The 26,392-nt window shown below is 37.8% G+C and overlaps 1 protein-coding gene and 1 pseudogene across 1 annotated transcript in view; one reads left to right on the top strand and one right to left on the bottom strand.

Moving 5' to 3' along the window:
- Positions 1 to 26,392, bottom strand: part of PPT1 (palmitoyl-protein thioesterase 1) — a 129,984-nt gene that overhangs the window by 60,955 nt on the left and 42,637 nt on the right. The window lies entirely within an intron of this gene.
- On the top strand, positions 24,548 to 24,647 carry LOC143675300 (U6 spliceosomal RNA; annotated as a pseudogene).

Genomic DNA, 26,392 nt, shown 5'->3' with positions numbered 1-26,392 from the left:
ATAGTAACTAAATGTACAAATTTTAAACATGTTTTTGCATGAGGAAGGACAAAGAAATGTCATTACTGCAGGGTGCTGAAAATAGATGGTAATTAATATTTTAAAATTTCACCTTATGTGTGAGACTAAAGCAAAAAATGTTTATTTGGTACAAAATTTATATTTTGACTAGTGCATTTCCTAATATAATTTATGTAGATAGCTTGATTGAACACCGTAAGTACATGGAACCTTGAGTAAGACATGAGATTTTGTTGGATTGTCCAGAGTGATGCCCCAATAACTCCCAGAGTGATCTGAACAGTGAATAAAAAAGTATTTACAAAGTCCCCTTCAGGGAATGGTGACAATGGGGGAAAATTCAATCTCCGGTTGAATTCTTGATATTCTCACAAGCAGTGTGGACAACCAAAGCTATAGGAGGATCCCCCAGTCTTGGGGTTTGTTCATATGAAACTTAACCCCACAAAGGATAGGTCAAGCCTACTTAAAATCAGGCCTAAGAGTCACCCCCAAGAGAGCCTCTTTTGTTGCTCAGATGTGGCCTCTCTCTCCAGCCAACACAACAAGCAAACTCACCACCCTTCCCCTGTCTACATGGGACATGACTCCCAGGGGTGTGAACCTTCCTGGCAACGTGGGACAGAAATCCTAGAATGAGCTGAGATTCAGCATCAACAGATTGAGAAAACCTTCTCGAAAAGGGGGAAGAGTGAAATGAGACAAAGTGTGAATGGCTGAGAGATTCCAAACAGAGTCGAGAGGTTATCTTGAAGGTTATTCTTACACATTAAGTAGATATCACCTTGTTATTCAAGATGTAATGGAGAGGATGGAAGGAACTGCCTGAAAATGTAAAGCTGTGTTGCATAGCCGTGTTTCTTGAAGATGATTGTATAATGATATAGCTTTCACAATGTGACTGTGTGATTGTGAAAACCTTGTGTCTGATGCTCATTTATCTGCCTTGTCAACAGACGAGTAGAACATATGGAATAAAGATGAATAATAGGGGGAACAAATGTTGAAATAAATTTAGTTTGAAATGCTAGTGATCAATGAAAAGGAGGGGTAAGGGGTATGGTATGTATAATTTTTTTTCTGTTTTCATTTTATTTCTTTTTCTGAGTAGATGCAAATGTTCCAAGAGATGATCATGATGATTAATATGCAACTATGTGATGATATTGTGAATTACTGATTATATATATAGAATGGAATGATCAAAATAAGAATGTTTGCATTTGTTGGTGGGGTTTTTTTTTTAAATGTCCGGGTCTCAACAAAAGATTATAAAATATATACAGAAACAGGAAGCAATCATGCAGGCAAGGGAGAATATTAAAGCATTAGAAACCATCAGTGAAAAGGACCAGACATGGACATTCCAGACAGAGACTTTAAAATAAATGGTCCTATTCATCAACTGTAATAAATGTACCACACTAATGGAAGGTGTTCATACTATGGTGGTTTTAGTTTTAGTTTTCTGGTTTTCAAGCAAGGATCATGCAATGTGTTGGCTTAAACAATGTGAATTTATTGACTCAGTTTTGAGAGTAGAAAAAGTCTAAAACAAGGCATTGTCAAAGTGATGCTTTCTTCCCAAAGAAAGGCATTCTGGAGCTGACAGTCAGTGATCCATGGTCCTGGGATCCTCTGTCACATGGCAATAAATATGATGGCCTCTCCCTTCTCTTCTAGCTTCTGTTGACCTTCAACTTCTTGGTTTCCATGGATTTCTCTCTATCTGTCTGAATTTCATTCTTCTTATAAAGGCTCCAGTAATAGGCTTACGAGCGTCCTGATTGAGTTGGGCCACACCTTAGTTGAAGTAACCTCATCGAAATGTCCTATGACTCCAACCCACACATAGGAATGGATTACATTTAAGGAATCGTTGCTTTTCTGGGACACATAGCTCCAAACCACCATCTGGCAACTCTGTTTTTTATGCATGATTTTTCTGTAAGCCCACAACTTTTCTTATAAAAAATCTACTTAACTAAACAAAACAAATGGTCCTAAATATGCTGAAATATCTATGAAAACATGGACAAAGAACTAAAGGAAATCAGGAGAATGAAGGATAAACACAAAGAGAATATTAATAGAGAGAGAGAAATTATGAGAAACCCAAATAGAAAAAGATCAATGGTGATGGTGAAGTTATACAGAGAGGGTAGGGTTTAACAAATGAGTATGATTGCTGAATCATTATATGGATATTTTTTTGGTCTCCAGTACCTTAGAGCAGCTAGAAGTCAAAACCTAAAATTGTGGAATTGTAACTCATATCAAACTCTGAAATCTGTTCTGCAACTAATTGTTGTGATGTGCTTTGAAATTGATTTTTTTTGTATACATGTTATTTCTCACAAAAGAGAAAAAAAAAGTCAATTGTTGTTCTAGTTTGCTAGCTGCCAGAATGCAACATAGCAGAAAAGGAATGGCTCTTAAAAAGGGGAATTTAATAAATTGCTAGTTTACAGTTCTAAGGCGGAGAAAATGTCCCAATTAAACAGGTCTGTAGAGATGTTCAATCACAGGCATCCAGGGAAAGATACCTTGATTCAAGAAGGTCGATGAAGTTCAAGGTTTCTCTCAAGTGAGAAGGCACATGGCAAACACAGTCAGAGTTTCTCTCTCATCTGGGAAGGCACCTGGTGAACACGGTCAGGGTTTCTCTCTCATCTACAAGGGCACATGGCAAACACGGTGTCATCTGCTAGCTTCTTCTCCTGGTTTCCATGAAGTTCCCCAGGAGGTGTTTTCCTTCTTCATCTCTAAAAGTTGCTGGCTGGTGGACTCTGCTTCTCATGACTATGTCATTCTGCTCTGCTCTCTCTGAATCTCTTTCATTCTCCAAAATGTTTCCTCTTTTATAGGACTCCAGAAACTTATCAAGATCCGCCCAAATGGGTGGAGACATGTTGTCACCTAATCCATCTTAAAAACCACTCTTGATTAAATTACATCTCCAGGGAGATGATCTGATTACAGTTTCAAACATACAGTATTGAATAGGGATTGTTCTGCCTTTATGAAATGGGATTTAGATTAAAACATGGCTTTTCTAGGGGACATACATCCTTTCAAACCAGCACAATTGTGAAGATAAATGTACAGCTATATGATGATATTGTGAACCATTGATTGTACACTTGGATGATTACATGGTATGTGAATATATAATATATATTAATAATAAATAAATAAATAAAAGTGAAAAAGTGAAGGACCCCAATAGAGCTGAAAATCACAGTAACAGAAACTTAAAATTCCCTAGAGGGATTCAACAGCAGATTGGAGCTGGCAGAAGAAAAAAATCAATGAACCTAAAGATAAGACAAATGAAATTATCCAGTCTGAGGAGCAGAAAGAGGAAAGAATAAGGAAAAGTGAACAGAGCCTGAGAAACCTGTTGGACACCATTCAACCTACCAATATATTTTTGTGGGAGTCCCAGAAGGAAAAGAAAGAGAAAAGGGGGCAGAGTGAATATTCAAAGAAACAATGGCTGAAACATCCCAAATTTAATGAAAGACATGAATGTACACATCAAAGATGTTCAACAAAATTCAAACACAGTAAACCCAAATAGATCCACATCATGCCATGTTATAACCAGACTGCCAAAGATAAAAAGTATCCTGAAAGCTGCAAAACAGAAGCAGTGTGTCACATACAAGGGGTAGTTAATAAGATTAAATACCGATTTCTCATTGGAAACCACAGAGGCAAGAAGGCAGCGGGAAGACATATGTGAAGAGCTGAAAGTAAAAAATTTGCCAACCAAGAATTCTGTATCCAGCAAAGCTGTCTTTCAAAACTGAGGGAAGGATTAAGACATTTCCAGGTCCACAAAACTTAGGGACTTCATCATTACTTGACTGGTCTCTACAGGAAATGCTAAAGGGAATTCTGCAGGTTGAAAGAAAGGGCACTAAATAATTGACTGAAGCCGCATGAACATATAAAGATCTCTTGTAAAGTTGATGACATGGGTAAATATAAATACCAGTACTATTGTATTATTTTTTTATTTGTAACTCCACTTTGTAAATCAACAAAACCTAAAAGGCAAATGCATAAAATGTAATAATAAATCAATGATTTTGGACTCATAATGCATAAATATGCAATTTGTGACAAGAAGTGCATAAGGTAGGGGTGAAGGGATATAGGAACATAATTTATATATGCTATTGATGTTAAGTTGGTATCAAAGAAAATGAGATTGTTAGAGACTGAGAACATTCAATTTAAGCTCCCTGGAAACTACAAAGAAAATATTAGAGAATATGGAAATTCATCAAGACAGAAAGTAGAGTTCAGGTTACCAGGGTGGGGGACAGAGGCAATGAGGAGTTAATGCAAAATAAGTATAGAGTTTCTGTTTGAAGTAAAGGGAAACTTCTAGTAATGAACAGTAGTGACGGTATTCAACAACGTGAATGTGATTAACCCTACTGAATGGTATGTTTGGGAGGGTTATTGTATATCTTTCCACAATTAAAAATATAATAAAGAGAAACTAAAAAGATAATGACAGTTAAATGCAATACAATATGGTGATTTGAAGCTTATATGCTCCAGAAAAATATGTTCTTAAAGTTAATCCATTCCTGTAGGTGTAAACCCAAGGTAGGTAGGACTTTTTGATGAGGCTACTTCAGTTAAGGTTTGATCCCCCTCATTCAGAATGGGTCTTAATCCTATTACTGGAGTCTTTTATGAATGGAATGGAGAGAGGCTCAGGGAGAAAGTCACAGAAGCAAGAAGCTAAAATCGACAAAACCCAGAAGAAAAGGGAGAGACCAGCAGATGCCACCATGTGCCTTGCCATGTGGCAGAGGGGCCAAGGATTACAAGCAGCCAGTCTTTAGGAAGAAAGCATCACCTTTATGAATCCTTGATCTGAACATCTCCCTGAATGCTAACCATAAGCAAATAAATTCCTATCATTTAAGCCAAACCATTTGATGGTATTTGCTTAGAGCAGCGTGGGAAACTAAAACAACATGATTACTGGATGGGATCTAAGATCGGAGGAGAAAAGGTTTAAAAGAATATTATTGGGACATGAGTAAAAATCACAATTTGTTAAGATTTATATTGATGTTTAATTTCTTCGACTTAATAACTGCACTTAAGGTGATTACATCAGTGAGTAACTTTGTTCATAGGAAATGTACATGGGAAGTATTGTGGGTTCAAGGAGTATGATGTGTGCAATCTGCTCTCCAGTGTTCAGCAAATAGACAGAGAAAGAGAAAGTGAGAGTGAGAGAAATGGATGACAATAAGTCAAATTTGTAACATGTTAAAATTGGTAGACCTGGGTATCTGGGGGTCTATTGTAGTTCTTCTGTATGGGGTTTGTATTATTTTTTGATACTGTCCTATAAATTTGAAATTATTTCAAAATATAAAGGTTTTTTTTTTAAAGACAGAGTAGTAAATGTTTGAAAACATTAAATCTGTTAAATTTTTAAAATGTAAATCAAAGGCATTACATTCATTCTTTAAGACAAGTTGCTCAAGATGGGATCTTTTAATAAAAATGTCTCTTCAAATTTTGACTTTTAAAAAAGGCTAATAACCAAGTATTTCTGACTTTTTATCATCACAGGCAGAGAGGCCTATATAGCCTAAGGGCCACCTCCAGGAGATGCAAGAGGCCCAGCAGGAGCTGAGGAGCACACAAAAAAATTAAGGGTTTGGAGGGATGTGGGTAGAGAACTGACAGGAGTTGCCACACATGGATTGAAGGGAGGATGGTCAACAGGTTCCCCAGATTCCACCAAGGGAATTGCTGTAAGACAGACAAGCTCCCAAATTTTCCTCTTTTTGCTTTGAGAGTCCCCGGGAGTCTGTATGCTGTGAATTGTAGGTAAGCCCTTAAAAGCAAGAGGTAGGGGTTCTTACTTTGATGAATGGCTGTGTCAGGGTCTCTGTTGACAATTCTCATCATTGATCCCCTATCTGCTCTCTATATCACAGAGGCTGAAAGTTTGAGATCTACATTTTCCAAAATCCCTGGCCAGATTGGGTTAGTGCCTGCCACTGAAAGTCATTCAGATAAAATATGGAAAGCAAAAGAGAAGCAGAAACCATATATTACTGCTTCCTGGACAGCAGTAGGAAGATGAGAGTTTTTGTAGTGGGCTTCCAGTATTTCCCTCAGAAATCACTCATCTTGATGCTGCAAACAGCAGTAATCATTGCAATTCCTAAAAACTTACTCTTTGAAAGTTAGCAGCAAATTTCAGACCAAAGGATGAATTTCTCTGACCTTCAGTCCTCCAGTCCTTCTTATGCTTTTGTAAAACAGGCATTTTCCTGAAATAAACCCTTCCTGCTTAAAATATCTAGAGTGGTTTCTGTTTTCCTGACTAATCCCCAACAGACACAATGAGAGAAATAGAGAGAGCTAGGAAGATGAAACTACCTTGACAATAAATTGACTAACGAAATTCCCAGGGTGATAAAGGCAGGAGGTGACAAGTTTGAGAAAAGAGAAAAAGAGGGCTGAATCACTGAATCACTTGGGCCCACAGCAAAGAACGGAGGGCCCAAGAGCTCTTCCAGGAGACAGTTCTTGTGAGTGTTGCTTTTAGACTGTGAAGAGCCAATCTCCTTATTAATTACTCTAGCCACTGTGCTTAGCACATTAAGAATTACACACACAAATTAGAGTAGGATAAACATATATTTTGCATGTGAATAACCCAGTACAGACTCCTACCTTTGTTTCTGCTGCAATTGGGAAGCGTTTGGTTGCAGGTAATAGAAAATCCAACCCCGATTGGCTTAAACAATAAAGGAAGGGAACTGAAACTTTTCAGAGCTATGTTGAAACTTGATATTAGAATTTCATGTAAAGCTTGATCCAGAAACTCAGCAAAGATCTAATTTTTTTTCATCTGTCGGCTCTACCTTCCGAAATGTTGGCTTCATTATAAGACTGTTTTGTGATCTCAAGATTGCTGCCCAAAAGTCTTATCTTATAAGAAAGAAGGAGACTTCATCCCAGTTTCCCAGGAAAGATACCATTGGATTGGATTAGATCACATTTCCACTGCTGAATTTTTTACTTGGATAAGTATACCTTGAAGTCCACCACCCTGAGTTAGAGGTAGCTTCCCTGGATAAAATAAATGCGATGAGGGGAAGTTTATAATGTTCTCTATTCTTAATGTCTGGTCTTCTTAATTTTATTGTCCATTCTGAGGCGGGCCAGGGGCAAAGTGAATACAACCCACATGTCTGTATACCTTGGGCTCAGCACAGGACTTGTTGCAGTGGGATTCACTGGGTAGATGTAAAGACTACATGGATGACACATTCCAAATGACTGCACTTAGTGACAGAGAGACCCATCTATTTCAGCGACACACGCCAACTGTTCTCCAGGCAAAGGTGTTTCATGCCTTGGAACAAATGATGAGGAAGGTTTGCTGCCTGATCCACGAGAGTCAGGGCTTGAGTCTTCAGAATTTCCCAAGATTACAGAAGTGAAGGATCCCGCCCTGGTTCCCACCTCCTCTCACCTACTCCAGGATTTAGCTCATTAATTGACTTCCTCTCACTCCTCTATCATCAGAATCTTCCTCTCTACTCAATTGTTTCCACAAGCATACAAATATACTGTAATTTCTCTCCTTAAAAATGTGTCTCCCAGGATATAACAGCCTCTTCTGGTTATTAATTTATTCACGGTTCCTCTTTACGGAAAAAAAATCCTCTACACAGTTGTGTATAGTTGCTGTCTCTACTACCTCCCCTCTCACTCTCTCAAACTCATTTCAATCAAGCAAGAGCTTGATGCATATAACTCCACTTAAGCTGATCTCATCAAAGTCACCAGAAACTGTGACACTGCTAAATCCAAGGATTATTGTTCACTTCTCCTCTTACTCAGCTTTTCAACAGCATTTAGCACAATTGATCACCCCTCCTTATTTTTTTAAACATTTTTATTGAGATATCTTCATACACCATAGTCCATCCAAAATACACAATCAGTGGCTTATAATATCATCACATAGTCGTGTATTCATCACCATGATCATTTTTTTTAACATTTGCATCACTCCAGAAAATAGAAATAGAAAGAAAAACTCCATATATCTAATATCCCTTACCCATCCCTCTTATTGACCACTAGTATCGCCCTCTACCCAATTTTTTTTTACCTCTTAAACCCCCTATTGTTTATTTGCTTTTTGTCCTTTTTTTTTAACTCATCTGTCCATATCTTGGATAAAGGGAGTGTCAGTCACAAGATTTTCACAATCACACAGTCACACTGTAAAAGCTATATAGTTATACAATCATCTTTAAGAATCAAGGTTGCAGGAATACAGTTCAGCAGTTATTATTTTAGTATATTAGCTATTCTAATATACTAAAAACTTAAAAGGGATATTTATATAATGCATAAGAATAACCTCCAGAATAACCTCTCAACTCAATTTGAAATCTCTCAATCACTGAACCTTTATTTTGTCTCATTTCTCTCTTCTCCCTTTTGGTCAAGAAGGCTTTATCAATCCCATGATGCTGGGTCCTGGCTCAATCCCAAGAGTCATGTCCCATGTTGCCACAGAGATTTACACCCCTGGGAGTCATGTCCCATGTAGGGAGAGGGCAGTGAGTTCCCTAACAAGTTGGTTTAGAGAAAGAGGCCAATTCTGAGCAACAAAAGAGATTCTCTGAGGGTAGCTCCTATGCATAATCATAAATAGGCTTAGCTTCTCCTTTGCAGGAATAAGTTTCATAGGGGCAAGCCCCAAACTCAAGGGCTTGGCCTATTAAATTGGCTGTCCCCAGTGCTTGTGAGAATATCAGGACATCCCCAAGTGGGGAAGTTTAATATTTCCTTCTTTCTCCCCAATCCCTCTGGGGAATATTTTGTAAATACTTTTTTATTCTCTGCCCAAATTACATTGGGATGTATCAGGGCATCACACTAATCTGCACAAACCAACAAGCTCTCACTCCCCATTTAAGATTCCATGTAATTATGGTGTTAGAATAAACCGACCATGAAAGTTAAATTAGATACTGTGCTACCAAAAATATAAATTTTGCACCAAATAAACATCTCTTCCTTTGGTCTGACACAGAAGTTGAAGTTTTTTTTTTTAGATAGCTCAAATATGAGACTGAATTTATTTTTTATTTGATTTCTGTTTAATCTGTCTGACTGAAATGTAGAGACAGTAATTCAATTAACAATTTATTCATTTATTTCTGGCTATCTTTGTCATCTTAACATGATTTTTAAAGCTTTTTTATTGCATAGTATAACATATATACAAAGCAAAGAAATAAAAAAGCAATAGTTTTCAAAGCATTCTTCAAAAAGTGGTTACAGGACATATCCCAGAGTTTGTCATGGGCTACCACACGATCCTCTCGTATTTTTCCATCTAGCTGCTCCAGAATATAGGAGGCTAGCAGGCTTAAATATTTTTTTTTTATCATCACAATCAACTTTTCCTTCTTTTGTTTTGTGAACAATAACATATATACAAAAAAGCTACAAATTTCCAAGCACAGCACCACAATTAGTTGTAGAATATATTTCAGACTTTGACATGGGTTACAATTCCACAATTTTAAGTTTTTACTTCTAGGTGCTCTAAAATACTGGAAACTAAAAGAGATATCAATTTTATGATTCAGTACTCATATTCATTTGTTAAGTCCTATCTTCTATGTGTAATTCCACCATCACCTTTGATCTTTCCATACCTCTCATTGGGGTGGTTTGGGCTATGGCAATTCTAAATTTTTGATATTGGAAGGGTCTGTCACTAATATGGGGTAGGAATATGGAACTATCTGATGTTCTGGAGAGGCTGGGCTAGGTTTCAGAACTTATCTGGGCCAGGGAACCATCTGGAGGTTGTAGGTTTCTGGAAAGTTACTCTAGTGCCTGGAACTCTTTTGGAATCTTGTAAATTGCCCTAGGTGCTCTTTAGGATTGGCTGGAATGGTCCTAGTTGGGGTTTGGTAGGTTATGATGGGTAGCAAGGTTTACCTGAAGCTTGTGTAATAGCAACCTCCAGAGTAGCTTCTTGACTCTATTTGAACTCTCTCTGCCACCGATTCATGATTAGTTACACTTCTTTTCCCCCATTTGGTCAGGATGGAATTGTTGATACCATGGTGCCAGGTCTGGATTTATCCCTGGGAGTCCTCTCCCATGTCGCCAGAGTTTCACCCTGGATGTCATGTCCCACGTAGGGAGAGGACAATGATTTTACTTGCAGAGTTAGGCTTAAAGTGACTGAGGCCACATCTGAGCAACACCAGAGGTCCTCCAGAAGTAATTCTTGGGCATGCCTATAGGTAGAAGTTGAAATTTTGAAATATAGACCATATCATTCTCTACCCAGTATTCTGATTTACCATAGTCCTATCTAGAACAGCTTCATTCATATTTCTAGTGAAAGTCTGATCATTTTTTCAACTTTTTAAACAGTTGCTGTATGGGGTAATGCTGACTTTCATAACTTCAGTTCTCTAAGTCTGAGTCTCAGGTGACATACAAATACCTGAAGTTCCAGGGAACAAGGAGGCTATACACAAAGAGCTCAGCATCTCAGAATTTAGTTATAACAGTTACAACTCCAGCCCCCTTTGGACTTCCGGGTCAAGATGGAGGCTTAACAACGTGCGTGTTTTAGTTCGTCCTCCAGAACAACTACTAAATAACCAGAAACAGTACAGAACAGCTCCTGGGGCCATGTCAGTGACCAGACACACAGCGTACCCCAGTCTGGACCAGCTGGACCGGCTGCGAGCACCCCCCAGAACCGTGAGTTCCCAAAGCTGCGGCGGCCAGTGTCCCTCCCCCACAGGCCGCTTCCCAGAGGGGAAAGGAAAGGACTTTACCAGCAGCAGGGCTGGGCACAATCAAATGCCAATTGTGGAACTAATTAACAAATTCTGACTACTAAAACTAGGCCCCCAGCTTAGGTGAACCTGATCAAAGCGGAGGTTGCTCATTTTTGCCCTGGCGCCAAGGGGGCAGGACTGACAGAAAAAGGGGAAAAAAAAAGAAGGAAACAGAGGTTTTTGTGGTTGTGTATCTACAAAGGCTTGACTGCCTCTGGATACAGCGGCAGGCCTTTTTAGGCTGCAACTGCCCCAGGCATAGGCAGAAGTGAGCTCTTTTGGGGGCTTGTCTGGAGCCTATGCCTTCCCCAGGGGAGGGGTGAAGCCCAACTCAGGTGGAATCCCTCCATCAAGGAATTCAGACCCCAGGGCTTGATAATTTGAAGCCATTAAAACCAGCCTACAACCTCTCCTCTGTCTCCACCACGCCCCCAGCAGGGAGAGTCTGCCAAAGTTAAAGGTACCGCATCATCTTATGCTGGTGGGACCTGCAGTCAGACAGGCGCCACACACAGGGCAGGATAAGGAAAACAGAGTCCAGAGACTTCACAGGAAAATCTTTCAAACTGCTGGGTCTCACCCTCAGGGAAAACCGATGCAGGTAACTCTTTTCTCCTGATAGGAGGCCAGTTTGGTCTGGGAAAATCTGGTTGGGGTCTGTAATATCTAAGTAGACCCTCCCAAGTGTGTGTGGGGAAAAGGCACCACACAAGCAGGGCAAGAAACAAGAAAACAAGAACTGAAAAATTCTCCTCTGTTAAACAAAATTTAAGCTAAAGGTCCAGATAAAGCTGAACAGAATGTCAAAGGACAGATAGACAACAAATTCATCCAGCAAGAAAACCATAGATAAAAGAAGTGAAACAGTTACAACTCCAGTATAGATGTGACTGATGTAAGTGCTTACCATCTAGAAACCTCTACAATAGGTTTAACTTGATAACTATGGTCTCGATTTCAACTCTCCAAGTTTGTATATTATAGTTAGTTCATATGAATGAGGCATGATAACGTTTGTCTTTTTGTTTCTGACATTTCATTCAACATACTGTCCTCAAGCTTCATTTACCTAGTTGCATGCCTTACAACTTTATTCCTTCTTGCAGCTGCTCTGCAGTCCGTTGTGTGTTTACACCAGTTCCCCCTTCCATTCCTCAGGCAATGGACCCTTAGGCACCCTCCTTCCACTGCAAATCGCGACCACTGCCTCTATTAGTAACCTGTCCTTTTTGAACCTCGTTTCCTACTTAGCTTCCAAGACTCCACATTCTCCACACTTTCCTTCCTGTTTCACTCACAGCTCCTTCTCCATGTCCTTGGCTGATCCCTGCTACTGTTCTTAACCTCTAAGGTAAGTGTCAGTCCTCTACCTCTTCTCTATTTTACTCCCTCTCTAGGTAATATCGTCTAGCTGCATGGTTTTAAAGAAGAATCTATTACATACTGAAGTATTTACAGGGAAGACAGTATCTGTCTAAGATTTGCTTTAACATACTCCAACCCAGGGAGGAGTAGGGGAGGATAGGACAAGGTTGGCAAAATGTTGGTAATTGATGAAGCTGGGTGACAAGCGCATGAATATTCATTATATTATTTTCTCTACTTTTGTATATGGTTAGTTTTTTTTTTATAAGAGTTTAATAAATGAATAAATGCAATGCATATACTGAAGACTCCCACATTTATGGCGCCAGCCCTGGCCTTTTCCCTGAATTCCAGACGTGTATTCTCAACTGCCTGCTCAAATCTCTACTTTATTGTTTAATAGTCATCTCAAACTTAACATCCCTACAAGTAAACTCTGGGTCACCCCCTTCTCACCATACATACACACACACACACACACACACACACACACACATCTTATTTCTTTCCCAGGGTTTCCACCGCCACTGCTACCACACTCATCTGTCATTCTTCCCTTTCTAACCAGTTTCTTTGCTTCCACTCTTGCCCCCTACAGCTTGTCCTCTGTAAGCAGCCAAAGTGAGATTTTGAAAATGTGAATTACATCATGTTACTCCTTCCTTTCGAGCTTTCAATAAGGTCCCATCACACTTAGACTAAAATTCGATATCCTTACTATGGTTGGCAAGGACCTACATTATCTCCACCCACCCACAGTCTCACATCTCTGCATCTCCCCACACTCAACCTGTTTCACTGAGCACCAGCAAACTGGCCTCTGGCTGTTCCTTGAACCCACCATGTAGATTCCCACCTCAAGATATCTTAGAAATAGGGTAAGATATTGGGTAATTGGAGCTGAAGGGATACAGATTGTGCAACAGGACTGAATGCAAAAACTCAGAAATGGACAGCACAATACTACCTAACTGTAATACAATTATGTTAAAACACTGAATGAAGCTGAATGTGAAAATGATAGAGGGAGGAGGGCTGGGGGCACAAATGAAATCAGAAAGAAAGATAGACGATAAAGACTGAGATGGTATAATCTAGGAATGCCTAGAGTGTATAATGATAGTCACTAAATGTACAAATTAAAAAAATGTTTTTGCATGAGGAAGAACAAAGGAATGTCATTACTGCAGGGTGCTGAAAATAGATGGTAATTAATATTTTAAAATTTCACCTTATGTGTGAGACTAAAGCAAAAAATGTTTATTTGGTACAAAATTTGTATTTTGACTAGTGCATTTCCTAGTACAACTTATGTAGACAGCTTAATTGAACACCATAAGTACATGGAACCTTGAGAAGGACATTAGATTTTGTTGGTTTGTCCAGAGTGATGCCCTGATAACTCCCAGAGTGATTTGAACAGTGAATAAAAGAGTATTTGCAAAGTCCCCTTCGGGGAATGGTGAGAAAGGGGCAAAATTCAACTTCCCCAAGTTGAATTCTTGATATTTTCACAAGCAGTGCGGACAATCAAAGCTATAGGCTGAGCCCCCAGTCTTGGGGTTTGTTCATATGAAACTTAACCCCACAAAGGATAAGTCAAGCCTACTTAAAATTAGGCCTAAGAGTCACCCCCAAGAGAACTTCTTTTGTTGCTCAGATGTGGCCTCTCTCTCCAGCCAACACAACAAGCCACCCTCCCCTGTCTATGTGGGACATGACTACCTGGGGTGTGGGCCTTCCTGGCAACACGAGACAGAAATCCTGGAATGAGCTGAGACTCAGCATCAAGGAATTGAGAAAATCTTCTCAACCGAAAGGGGGAAGATTGAAATGAGACAAAATAAAGTGTCAATGGCTGAGAGATTCCAAACAGAGTCGAGAGGTTATCCTGGAGGTTATTCTTAAGCATTAAATAGATATCACCTCGTTAGTCAAGATGTAGTGGAGAGGCTGGAGGGAACTGCCTGAAAATGTAGGGCTGTGTTCCAGTAGCCATGTTTCTTGAAGATGATTGTATAATGATATAGCTTTCACAATCTGACTGTGTGATTGTGAAAACCTTGTCTCTGATGCTCCTTTTATTTACCTTATCAACAGATGAGTAAAACATATGGAATAAAAATAAATAATAGGGGGAACAAATGTTAAAATAAATTTAGAGTGAAATGCTGGTGATCGGTGAGGGAGAGGGGTGTGGAGTATGGTATGTATGAATTTTTTTCTGTTTTCATGTTATTTCTTTTTCTGAGTAGATGCAAATGTTCCAAGAAATGATCAAGATGATGAATATGCAACTATGTGATGATATTGTGAATTACTGATTATATATGTAGAACGGAATAATCAAAAGTTACGAATGTTTGTGTTTGTTTGGTATTTAAAAAAATTTTTTTTTAATTTAAAAAACAAAAAGGTATCTGCTGTTCCCATCTCATGGAATGCTATTTTCCCAGGCATTTGCATGGATTACATCTCACTTCATTTGGATCCCTGTTCAAACATCACCTGCTGAGAGAGCTTTTTCTAATATATATAAGATAATATATTTTATATATTATTAAACACCTGATGCACGAACACCCAATTTATTGCCTCAAAAACCTAAAAAATGTCTAGGTCTCTCTATAGACCTTGAGATAGCAAGTGTCTGACGGACCACCTTATGAAGACAGGCAGAATGTAATTCCTGTCACTCTTTACCCCCTTTCCTGTTTAATTTTTCCATCTAGTATATTATACAGTCATTTGCTTTTGCTTCCTTTATAAGCTACATGAAGGCAAGGACTCTGTCTTGTTTACTACTATATCCCTAGCACCTAAAACAATTCATAGCATAAGTACATAACGACAATAGTTGTTGACAGAGTAAATGATTGAATGAATGGGTCTTGTATAAGGATGGAAGTGTCCTATTTCTGAACACTCCAGGATGAGGGGATGTGATTCTTTCCCATTTCCAGCTTCTATTCAGCTAGGTGCTCACCTGCACCATATTTTGACCTTTTCATATCCAAAAGTTTTATTCTTAGGGTAAATCAACTAAGTGGGTATAGCTTTAGATCAACTACTCCTCTAGGAGGTAGGCAAGGATGAGCTACCTGCAGCCTTGTGAGATCTCCTACCTGCCTGTATAAGTTTATTGCCAGATCCAATAATGGGATTGTGAATGCTGCTGGCTGGTCCCCCAACTCCTCCAATTTGTCTTTGGCAAGCCCATCTTTTCTGAAACCACCTTCTGTTCAATGCTAGAACCTGAGTTCTAGGAGAGTTGCTGTCCCAGGTGCCTAAACACCTGATGCATGAACACCCAATTCATTGCCTCAAAAACCTAAAAAATGTCTAGGTCTCTCTATAGAGCTTGAGACAGCAAGTGTCTGACAGACCACCCTCTGAAGACAGGCAGAGTGCAATTCTGAACTCTTCGTTGTGGCCTGTGAAGCCCTACAAAATCTGCCCCATACTTATCTCCAAACTCATCTTGGACCACTTTTACTTTTTGCTCACAAAGTTCAAGCTAAACTGATCATTTTTCTATTCCTCAAATACCCCAAGCTTATTCTCAATTCATGGTAGATTCATCTGCCTCTCTCTATATGTGCTCATACAACTGAGGAAATGAATTCTTATCTCTATTTAATTTTAATTCATTTAAATTTAATATCCACATGTGTCCAATGGCTGTTGTACCAGACAGCACATTTCTAGAATATAAGCTCTGAGAGAGCAGGGACATCATCGTATGCTTTGCTGTACCCCGAGACCTAGAATAGTTAAACACTGCTGTTCTAGTTTTTGAGATGCTGGAATGCAGAAACAGAATGGCTTTTAACAGGGGAATATAATAAGCTGCTAGTTTATAGTTCTATGGCCATGAAAATGACCCAATTAAATCAAGTCTATTAAAATGTCCAAATTAAGGCAGCAACAAGAGTTTACCTTCACTTAAGAAAGGCTGATGAAGTTCAGGATTTCTCTCTCAGCTGGAAAGACACATGGCAAACATGGAGATGTCTGCTAGCTTTCTCTCCAGGCTTCTTCTTTCATGAAGCTCCCCAAGAGGCATTTTCCTTCTTCATCTCTAAAGGTCTCCTGGCTGCATGGGCTCTCGTGGTTCCCATGGCTCTAAAAAGGACTCTCTCCAAAAATATTTCTTCTTCTAAAGGATTCCAGTAAATTAATCAGGACCATTCTGGAATGGGTGGAGTCACATCTCCCTCTAATCAAGGAATGAAGTGCGAGATGGCTCCCAGAGATGAATCTGGCCCTTGCACTGTGACCAAAAAGGGGAAAAAGAAGTGTAACTAATAAAGAATCAGTGGGCAGAGACAGTTCAGATAGAGTTGAGAGGCTACTCTGGAGGTTGCTCTTATGCAAGCTTCAGGTAGACCTTGCTACCTATCATAACCTGCCAACCCCCAACTAGGACCATTCCAGACAATCCTAAAGAACAAATAGGGCAATATATAAGATTCTACAAAGGCTCCATGCACTAGTGTAACTTTCCAGAAAACTACAACCCTCCAGATGGGTCCCTGGACCAGATAAGTAAGTCCTGAAACCCAGAGTGCCCAGCCTCTCCAGAACATGATAGTTTCATTTACTATCATGATAGTTTCATTTCTCTACCTCATATTAGTGACAGACCCTTTCAACATGAAAAAGTTAGAATGGCCATAGCTCAAACAACATTAAAGAAAGGAACAGAAAGATCAAAGGTGATGGTGGAGTTATACAGAGAAGATAGGATTTAACAAATGAATATGATTGCTGAATAATTAAAATGATATCTCTTTTAGTCTCCAGCGTCTTAGAGCAACCAGAAGTAAAAACCTAAAATTGTGGAATTGTAACCCATGTCAAACTCTGAAATATATTCTACAACTAATTGTTGTGCTATACTTGGAAATTTATTGCTTTTTTATATATATGTTGTTTTTCACAAAAAAGAAAGAAAAAAAGTCAATTGTGGGGATAAAAAAATGTTTAAGCCTTCTAGTCTCCTATATTCTGGAGCAACTAGAAGGAAAAGTCTGAGATGATGGTATGGAAGCCCATGACAAACTCTGGGGTATGTCCTATAACTACTTGTTGAAGAGTGCTTCGAGAACTATGGCTTTTTTATTTCTTTGCTTTGTATATATGTTATACTATATGATTAAAAAGTTAAAAAAAAGTTAATATCCATAAGTGGATGTGTCACATCTCCATAGAGATAATCTAATAAAAGATGCCAACCTGCATTATTGAATAGGGATTAAAAGAAACAGTTGCCTCCACATGATGGATCAGGATTAAAACACGGCTTTTCTAGGGCACATAATCCTTTCAAACCAGCACAGCTCCTAACTAAGATATTTCCTAGAGGATGAATTCTTGCCAAGGTCTAAGGTTTGGGTTGGTTGCACCTAAAAGTAATTCATCCATTGATTTGGCTTTTGTCTTAGAAACATCAAGATGAAGGACAAGGAGTTCCCTTTTCTTAAAGACTAAAATGTAGGCATAACAATATTAAAGCAAAAAAAAATTTATAATAAGAATAACTTGACCAGCAAACATTGCGGCTATTTCTATTTTTGCATACCACCTTCCAGATATTGTCCACATGCAGACGTCTTTTCAACTTTTTGCAAACACAGAGAATATAATCAAAACTTTGCTCTCAAAGAACACTTCCAAGGGCCAGGTGTCATCCCAAATGGGAGCCTCACTATCAGAGTCATTTGCCTGTGACTCACCAAGGAGGAGCTTTCACTACCCACAGATGCTTAGAGCCCTCAGTGCATGGAGACACTGGCCTTAGCCCTGGGTGTGCAGCAATTGATGACCACTGGGAGAGGCCAGACATTGAAGAAGGCAGGGACTCTACTGGCTTATTCATTCATCCAGCAAATATTATGCTCTGCTATAGACTCTCATAGGCTTGTTTCTATAGGCTCAATCATTTTCTTCTTTATGGCTGGGTAGCAGACATACCATAATTAAACCTATTATGCATTTGATTGTTGGTGTGGCAGGAGACAGTGCAAGTGCAGCCTTCCACCTTTCCCTGTGGCCCACAAATAAACCTGTGCTCTGGACTAGCTGTATTAGTCTTGCTGTTAAGATAGAATAGTAGGGGGAACAAATGTTAAAATAAATTTAATTTGAAATGCTAGTGATAAATGAAAGTGAGGGCTAAGGGGTATGGTATGTATAATCTTTTTTTTCTTATCATTTTATTTCTTTTTCTATTGTCTTTTTATTTCTTTTTCTGAATTGATGCAAATGTTCTAAGAAATGATGAATATGCAACTATGTGATGATATTGAAAATTACTGATTATATATGTAGAATGGAATGATATGTTAATGTTTTGTTTGTTCTTAATTTTTTAAATAAATAAATAAATAGATAAATAAATTTAAAAAGATAGGATAGTAGGATGGGCCACAGTGACTCAGCAGGCAGAGTTCTCACCTGCCATGCCAGAGATCCAGGTTCTTTTTCTGGTGCCTGTCCATGCAGGAAAAAAATGTATATATACATATATAATTTTTAAAAATAAATATATATATTTATATATATATTTAAAATGTATACATATATGTGTATATGTATATAGGAAAGTAAATGCAGGCTGATTCAGGGCCTTGAGGTAAAAGGATTTATCCTTGAGGTTGTACATGTGTGTATGTGTGTGTATATATATATATATATATATATATATATATAACCTCCTATTGGTTCTGTTTCCCTGGAGAACCCTGATTAATACAAAAGGGTATCTTTGAACTATTTGATAAGGCCTTACTATCTAGAATATATAAAGAAATCTTACACCTCAACAACAAAAAGACAATCCAGTTGAAAAGAAGGCAAAGCACTTGACTAGGAAATTCTCCAAAGAAGTTATACAAATGGCCAAAAAACACATGAAAAGGTGTTTAATATCAGCTACTAGGGAAATGCAAATCAAACCCAAAATGCTATACCCTTTCATACCCATTATAATGGTTACCATTTAAGAATCAGAAAATTAGTATTGGAGAGTATGTGGAGAAATAAGAACACTCATTCATTGTTGGTAGGTTGGTTCAGATAAAATGGTTCACTACTATGGAAAATAGTTGGGTGTTTTTTCAGAAAGTTAAGTATATAATTACCATATGATCCAGCAAGCCCACTGCTGGGTATATACCTTAAAGAACAGGGATTTGAACAGATATTTGCACACTGATATTCTAAGTGGCATTATTCACAACGGTCACGTGTCCATGAACAGATGAATGAAGAGTGATCTATACAAACAATGAAGTATTATTTAGCCATAAAAAGTAATGACTTTTTTTTTTTGCATGGGCAGGCACCAGGAATCGAACCCAGGTCTCCAGCATGATAGGTGAGATCTCTGCCTGCTGAGCCACCGTGGCCCACCCAAGTAATGACATTTTGATCCATGCAATAAAATGGATGAACTTTGAACACATCATGTTGAGTGAAATGAGCCAGACACAAAAGGACAAATATTGTCTAATCTTATTGGTGAAATAAATAGAATATACAAATTCATAGAGTCAGAAACTAGAACAAAGGTTACCGGGGTCAGGGTAGGGCTAGGGAATGGGGAGTTAGTGATTTATTGGAACAGAATTCTGTTTGGGGTGATGCAAAAATTTTGGTAATGGAAGGTTGTGATGGAAACAACATTGTGAATTTAATTAACATCGCTGAATTATATACTTGAAAGTGGTTAAAAGGGGGGAATTTCAGGTTGTACGTATGTTACTAGAATAAAACTTAGAAAAACCAGAGAAGTGTGCCACATAAGCAGTGAACTCTGATGTAAACTGTGAACTATAGTTACCAGTACAATTGTAATAATATTCTTTCATCAATTGTAACAAAGCTACCACACTAGTGAAAATGCTATTAATAGGGAAAACTATATGTGTGAGGGGAGGGAAAAATGAGAACTCTGCATTTCCTGCATGATTTTTGTGTAAACCTACAATTTTTCTAATAAAAGCAAACAAATAAGATATTGCTGACTTTAAAACAATCTACAGCACCAAAAAAAAAAAAAAAAAAAAAAAGACACTCTCTTTCCAGAGCCAGCCTTCTCCCCACCTACTCTGGGAACAGACACAGCAGTGGGGGTGGCCCAGATGCCATAAAACCTGTGCAGTTTTTACTCAGTTTCCAGTGAACGTTTACATATGCTCAGGACAAAGAGGGAAGGAATGTACCAGGAGGTCACTGTCTAATAGCAGATGAGTTTTACCTCAAGGCCTTCCTGAGTAGGGAGATAGCCCACATTTATCATCCCATCCTAGGCACCAGGCCAATCTTCTAGTACCGAGCACAGGGTTTATTTTTGGGTCACAGGGAAAGGTGGCAGGCTTCAATCACACTTAGTCCCTACCACACCAACAATCCAATGCAAAAAATAGGTTCAGTTATAGTATGTCTACTGCCCAGTCACAAAGAGGAAAACAGTAGAGCTTATAGAAACATGGAAAATACTTGTGACAGTCTGTAGCCGAGTTTAATATTTGTTGAATGAATGAATAAACCAGCACAACACAATGTCCAGAAGATACTTCCCTGTTTTCTTCTAGTTTTATACTTTGGGTTCTTATGTTTAGGTCTTTGATCTATTTCGAGTCTATTTTTGTACATGGTATAAGGTAGAGGTCCACTTTCATTCTTTGCATATGGCTATGCAGTTTTCCCAGCACCACTTGTTGAAGAGACTATTATTTCCCAATTCAGTGGACATGGTACTCTTGTCAAATCAATTGGCCATAGATGTAGGGGTGTATTTTTAAACTCTAATTCCATTCCATTGGTCGATATATTCACACACCGTGATTAGGTGCATAAATATTTATGACTTATTTTTCTTGGTGGATTGCCTCTTTTATTAATATATGGTGTCCTTTGTCTCTTGTAACATTTTTGCATTTAAAGTCTTTTTGTCCTATATTAGTATAGGTACCTCAGCTCTTTTTTATCTGTATATATTTTTCGTATGTTTTCTTTGTGGTTACCATGGAGCCTATATTTAACATCCTAAATCTATACAGTCACTTTTGATTTGATACCAACTTAACTTTGAAAGTGTATATATATATATACACTATTCCTATACCCCTCCATTCCTACCTTTTTGTTTTACTTGTTACAAATTTCTTTATACATTGTATGTCCAAAACCATAGATTTATCATTGCTTTTTATGCATCTGCATTTTAGAACCTGTAAGAAATAAAAAGTAGAATTACACACCAAAATACAATAGTGCTGGCATTTATCATTGCCCTATGGCTACTTTTACTGGAGTCTTTGTTTCTTTATCCCACTTCAATCCACTGTCTGGTGTTCTATAGGGCAGGTCTACAGTGACAAACTCCCCCAGCTTTTGCTTATCTGGGAATGTCTTAATCTCTGCCTCATTTTTGAAACTGGCAGTTTTGCCAAATGCAAAGTTCATGGTTGACAATTGTTTTCTTTCAGCACTTTAAATATTTTGTCCCATTGAATTATTTTTTTAAACTTTTTTTATTAATTAAAAAAATTAACAAACAAAACATTAAGATATCATTCCATTCTACATATACAATCAGTAATTCTTAATATCATCACATAGTTGCATATTCATCATTTCTTAGAACATTTGCATCAATTTAGAAAAAGAAATAAAAAGACAACAGAAAAAGAAATAAAACGATAACAGAGGAAAAAAAAAAGATTATACATACCATACCCTTACCCCTCGCTTTCATTTACTACTAGCATTTCAAACTAAATTTATTTTAACATTTGTTCCCCCTATTATTTATTTTTATTCCATATGTTCTACTCTTCTGTTGATATAGTAGCTAAAAGAAGCATCAGACACAAGGTTTTCACATTCACAGAGTCTCGTTGTGAAAGCTATATCATTGTTCAATCATCATCAAGAAACATGGCTACTGGAACACAGCTCTACATTTTCAGGCAGGTCCCTCCAGCCTCTCCACTACATCTTGAACAACAAGGTGGTATCTACTTAATGCGTAAGAATAACCTCCAGGATAACCTCTCGACTCTGTTTGGAATCTCTCAGCCATTGACAATCTCATTTCACTCTTCCCCCCTTTGGTCGAGAAGGTTCTCTCAATCCCTTGATGTTAATTCTCAGCTCATTCTAGGGTTTTTCACAGTCCCCTGATGCTGAGTCTCAGCTCATTCCAGGATCTCTGTCCCATGTTGCCAGGAAGGTCCACACCCCTGGGAGTCATGTCCCATGCAGAGAGGGGAAGGGTGCCCACTGACTTCTTGATTCCGTGGTTTCTGATGAGAAAAGTTGGCACTTAATTTGGGACACCCTTGTACATAAATTGCTTTTCTCTTGCAACTCTCAGAACACCTTCCTTGTCCTTGGTATCTGACAGTTTGACTACTATGTGTCTTGGTATGGTATCTTCATGTTTATCCTGGGGTTCATTGGACTTCCTGATGTGCATATTTGTGTTTTTCATTAAGTTTAGGAAGTTTTCTGCTATTATTTCTTTGAATATTCCTTCTTCTTTCTCTCATTCTCCTCTGGGGCTCCCATAATGTGCATGTTTGATGGTGTCCTACAGGTCTCTTTCTCTTTATTCACTTTTAAAAATTCTTCTTTCTTTCAGTGCCTCAGCCAGAATCATTTCAATTGTCTTGTACATGAGTTCACTGATTGTTCCTTCCATCAGCTCCAGTCTGCTGTGAAACCCTCTAGGGAATTTTCATTTCAGTTGTTGCGGCCTTCAACTCCAATATTTCTGTTTGGTTTCTGATTTAAAGATAATATTTTTTGTTGTTTTTAGAGAAGTTGTAGTTTTCACATATTTCATGCATAAAATATACAGAGAGTTCCCATATGCCACCCTATTATTAACTTTGCATTAGTGAGGTACCTTTGGTATAATTCATGAAAGAACATTTTTATAATTATACTATTAACTATCGTGCATCATTTACAATAAGGTTCACTGTATTGTACAGTCTTATGTTTTTGCTTTTAATTTTTATGCCAACAACATATATACAACCTAAAACTTCCCCCTTTTAATCACATTCACATATATACTTTAGTGCTGTTAATTAAATTCACAATATTATGTTACCATCACCACCATCCATTACCAAAACTTTACAACCACCTCCAATAGAAATTCTGTACAATTTAAGCATCAACTCCCTATTCCCTACTCCCAACCCAGCCCCTGGTAACCCATATTCTAAATTCTGGCTCCAACCTTGCTTGTTCTAATTATTTCACATCAGTGACATCATACAATATTTGTCCTTTTGTTCCTGTCTTGTTTCACTCGATGTGATATCTCATATTGTCACATGAATCTGAACTCCTTTTTAATTAATGCTGAATAATATTCCATTGTATGTATATACCACATTTTGTTTATCCATTTGATGGGACACTTGGGTTGTTTCTATCTTTTGGTAATTATGAATAGTACCATGATGAACATCGGTGTGCATCCATCTGTTCAATTCCCCGCTTAAATTGTACAGAATTTCTATTGGAGGTGGTTGTAAAGTTTTGGTAATGGATGGTGGTGATGGTAACATAATATTGTGAATTTAATTAACAGCACTGAAGTATATATGTGAATGTGATTAAAAGGGGGAAGTTTTAGGTTGTACATATGTTGTTGGCATATATACAAACTGGTATATCCATATAGTAGAATATTATTCAACAATAAAAGAATGGGCTGTCAAGCCATGAAAAGACATGGAGGGACCTAAAATGCATATTGTTAAGTGAAAGAAAGCCAGTCTGAAAAGGCTGTATGCTGTCTGATTTTATTATATGACATTCCAGAAAAGCAAAACTATAGAGACAGCTAAAACTATAAAGACAGTAAAAAAGGTCAGTGGTTACCATGAGTTCAGGGGACAGAGAGAGGATGAATAGGTAGGGCACTGGGTATTTTTACGGCAGTGAGATTAGTCAATATAATACCATAATGGTAGATCCATGACATTCCTCATCTGTTTACCGCCATAGAACTGTATAATACAAAGAATGAAACTTAATGTAAATTATAAACTTTAGTTACTAATAATGTAACAGTGATGGTTCATCAGTTGCAACAAATGCACCACACTAATACAAGATGTTACTAATAGGAGAAACTATGTGAGTGTGGGGTAGGGGGCGGGGGTATATGGGAACTCTCTGTACTTTCTGTGGATTTTTTCTGAAAACCTAAAACTGCTTAAAGAATAAAGTTTATTGTGCTTGCTTCGGCAGCACATGTACTAAAATTGGAACGATACAGGCGCATGGCCCCTGTGCAAGGATGACAAGCAAATTCGTGAAGCGTCCCATATTAAAAAAAAAAAAAGAATAAAGTTTATTAAAAGACAATACTTTACATTAAAGTATAAAATTATCCCTAAAGTTGTTTGAAGCTGATAAGAAACTTGGCCAAATAACTAAAACTTTATATTTTGCCAGCTCTGTCATAAGACATTTAGAGTAAGACACTTTATTTAGAGTAGCAATGCCCGTAAAGATTATCCAGCCTAGTTTTTCAAGTTTCTTTAAGCTGTAGATTTTTATGGTTTAAACATCTATTGGAAAGGCCAATGTGTAAAACCAACGAAATCAGAGCAGCTATGATTGCAGGGCAAGGGTAGGGAGGGAAAAAAATAAAAGCTGTCTTCCTGGTCAACTTTTAAGTTACTAGGGGTTAATGATTAAGAATTACAGGGGAGGGAGAAAAAGAAATAAAAGCTGCCTTCCTGGTCAACTTTTAAGTTGCTACAGGTTAATGATTAAGAATTATATAATACTATGTGGTGGGTTTGTTCATTACTGAATGACACATGCTCAGTTCATGGAAAAATTTTTTTCAAGTTTTTGAGCAAAACTAAACTATTGTTTTTATGCATGTATATATGTGTATGTGGGTGGGGGATTTTTTCTGTGTCTGCATTTATTTGGAAAATTGGGGAACAAAATAAAAAATAAAAAATATATATATATTTTGATTTCTCTAACTGTATTAATAACCGCAATGTGACCCTAAAAATGCAATGGACACAAGCTGAGGTAAGTAGGTTGGTCCTGCACTTATGACAATTTTACCTTTGAATCCTCAATCTGGAAGCAATGAGATTCTGAGAACCCAGTTATAGTTTAACTGGCTGTGCAATTTATCTCCTGGAAATGAGCACAGGAGTATAAGAGAATAATCTAAGGACATTCAAAAATCTTGTCTGGGGTGAGAGTATACTGTTAGGTAAAATTTATAGAATGTAACTTGTATTTTTAAAAAATTTTTGGTTTAAAAAATCTTTTGTAAATTTGGAGTTGGTATTGAATAATGAATGCTCTTAGAAGGCTTTGGAAATTATTAATTCATTCAATTAATATTTATTGATAGCTACTATAAGCCAGATACTGAACCCTTGAGATAAATTAGTGAACAAAACAAAGCTCCCTGCCTTTGTGGAGCTTACAGTAGGGAAGACAGATAACAATGATGAGCATAACAAGCAAATTAAATAATATACTAGAAGGATAAAATAAAATGGAATAGGGCAGGCCACAGTGGCACAGTAGGCAGTAGGGAGAGTTCTGGCCTGCCATGCTGGAGACCCGGGTTCAATTCCCAGTGCCTGCCCATGCCAAGAAAAAAAGAAGAGTAATAATTTAAAAGGAAAAGGGTAAGAAGGATTGTTAGTGCCTGCAAGGGTGTTATAATTGTTATTGTTATACAATATGTATCATTGTATATACAGTGGTCAAGGTAGGTTTCATTGAGAAGGAACATGAGTTGGAAAGGAGTCTTTCCAAATTCAAAGATGTGGAAAAGGGGAGGCCATTTATCTATGTGGTTATTGGGGGAAGAGAGTTTTAAGCAAAGGTATTCCTAAGGCTCCAAGGCAGAACTGTACCTGGTATGTTAGAAAAACAGCAAATTCAGTTGAAGGACTGAAGGAAAACGAGCAAAAAGAAGAGTAGCGGAAATTAGAGTTAGTCAATGCCAGCTCAGGTAGAGCTTTTATTTATTTATTTATTTATTTTAACTTTTCTCTTCATTTAAAAATTATTATAGTTGTTATTTTAATTGA

This window comes from Tamandua tetradactyla, chromosome 2 (genome assembly GCF_023851605.1).
Source record: "Tamandua tetradactyla isolate mTamTet1 chromosome 2, mTamTet1.pri, whole genome shotgun sequence".
In the NCBI taxonomy this organism is placed as follows: Eukaryota; Metazoa; Chordata; class Mammalia; order Pilosa; family Myrmecophagidae; genus Tamandua; species Tamandua tetradactyla.
Note: the sequence above shows the minus strand (reverse complement) of the source record. Positions and strands in the feature narration are given on the sequence as shown.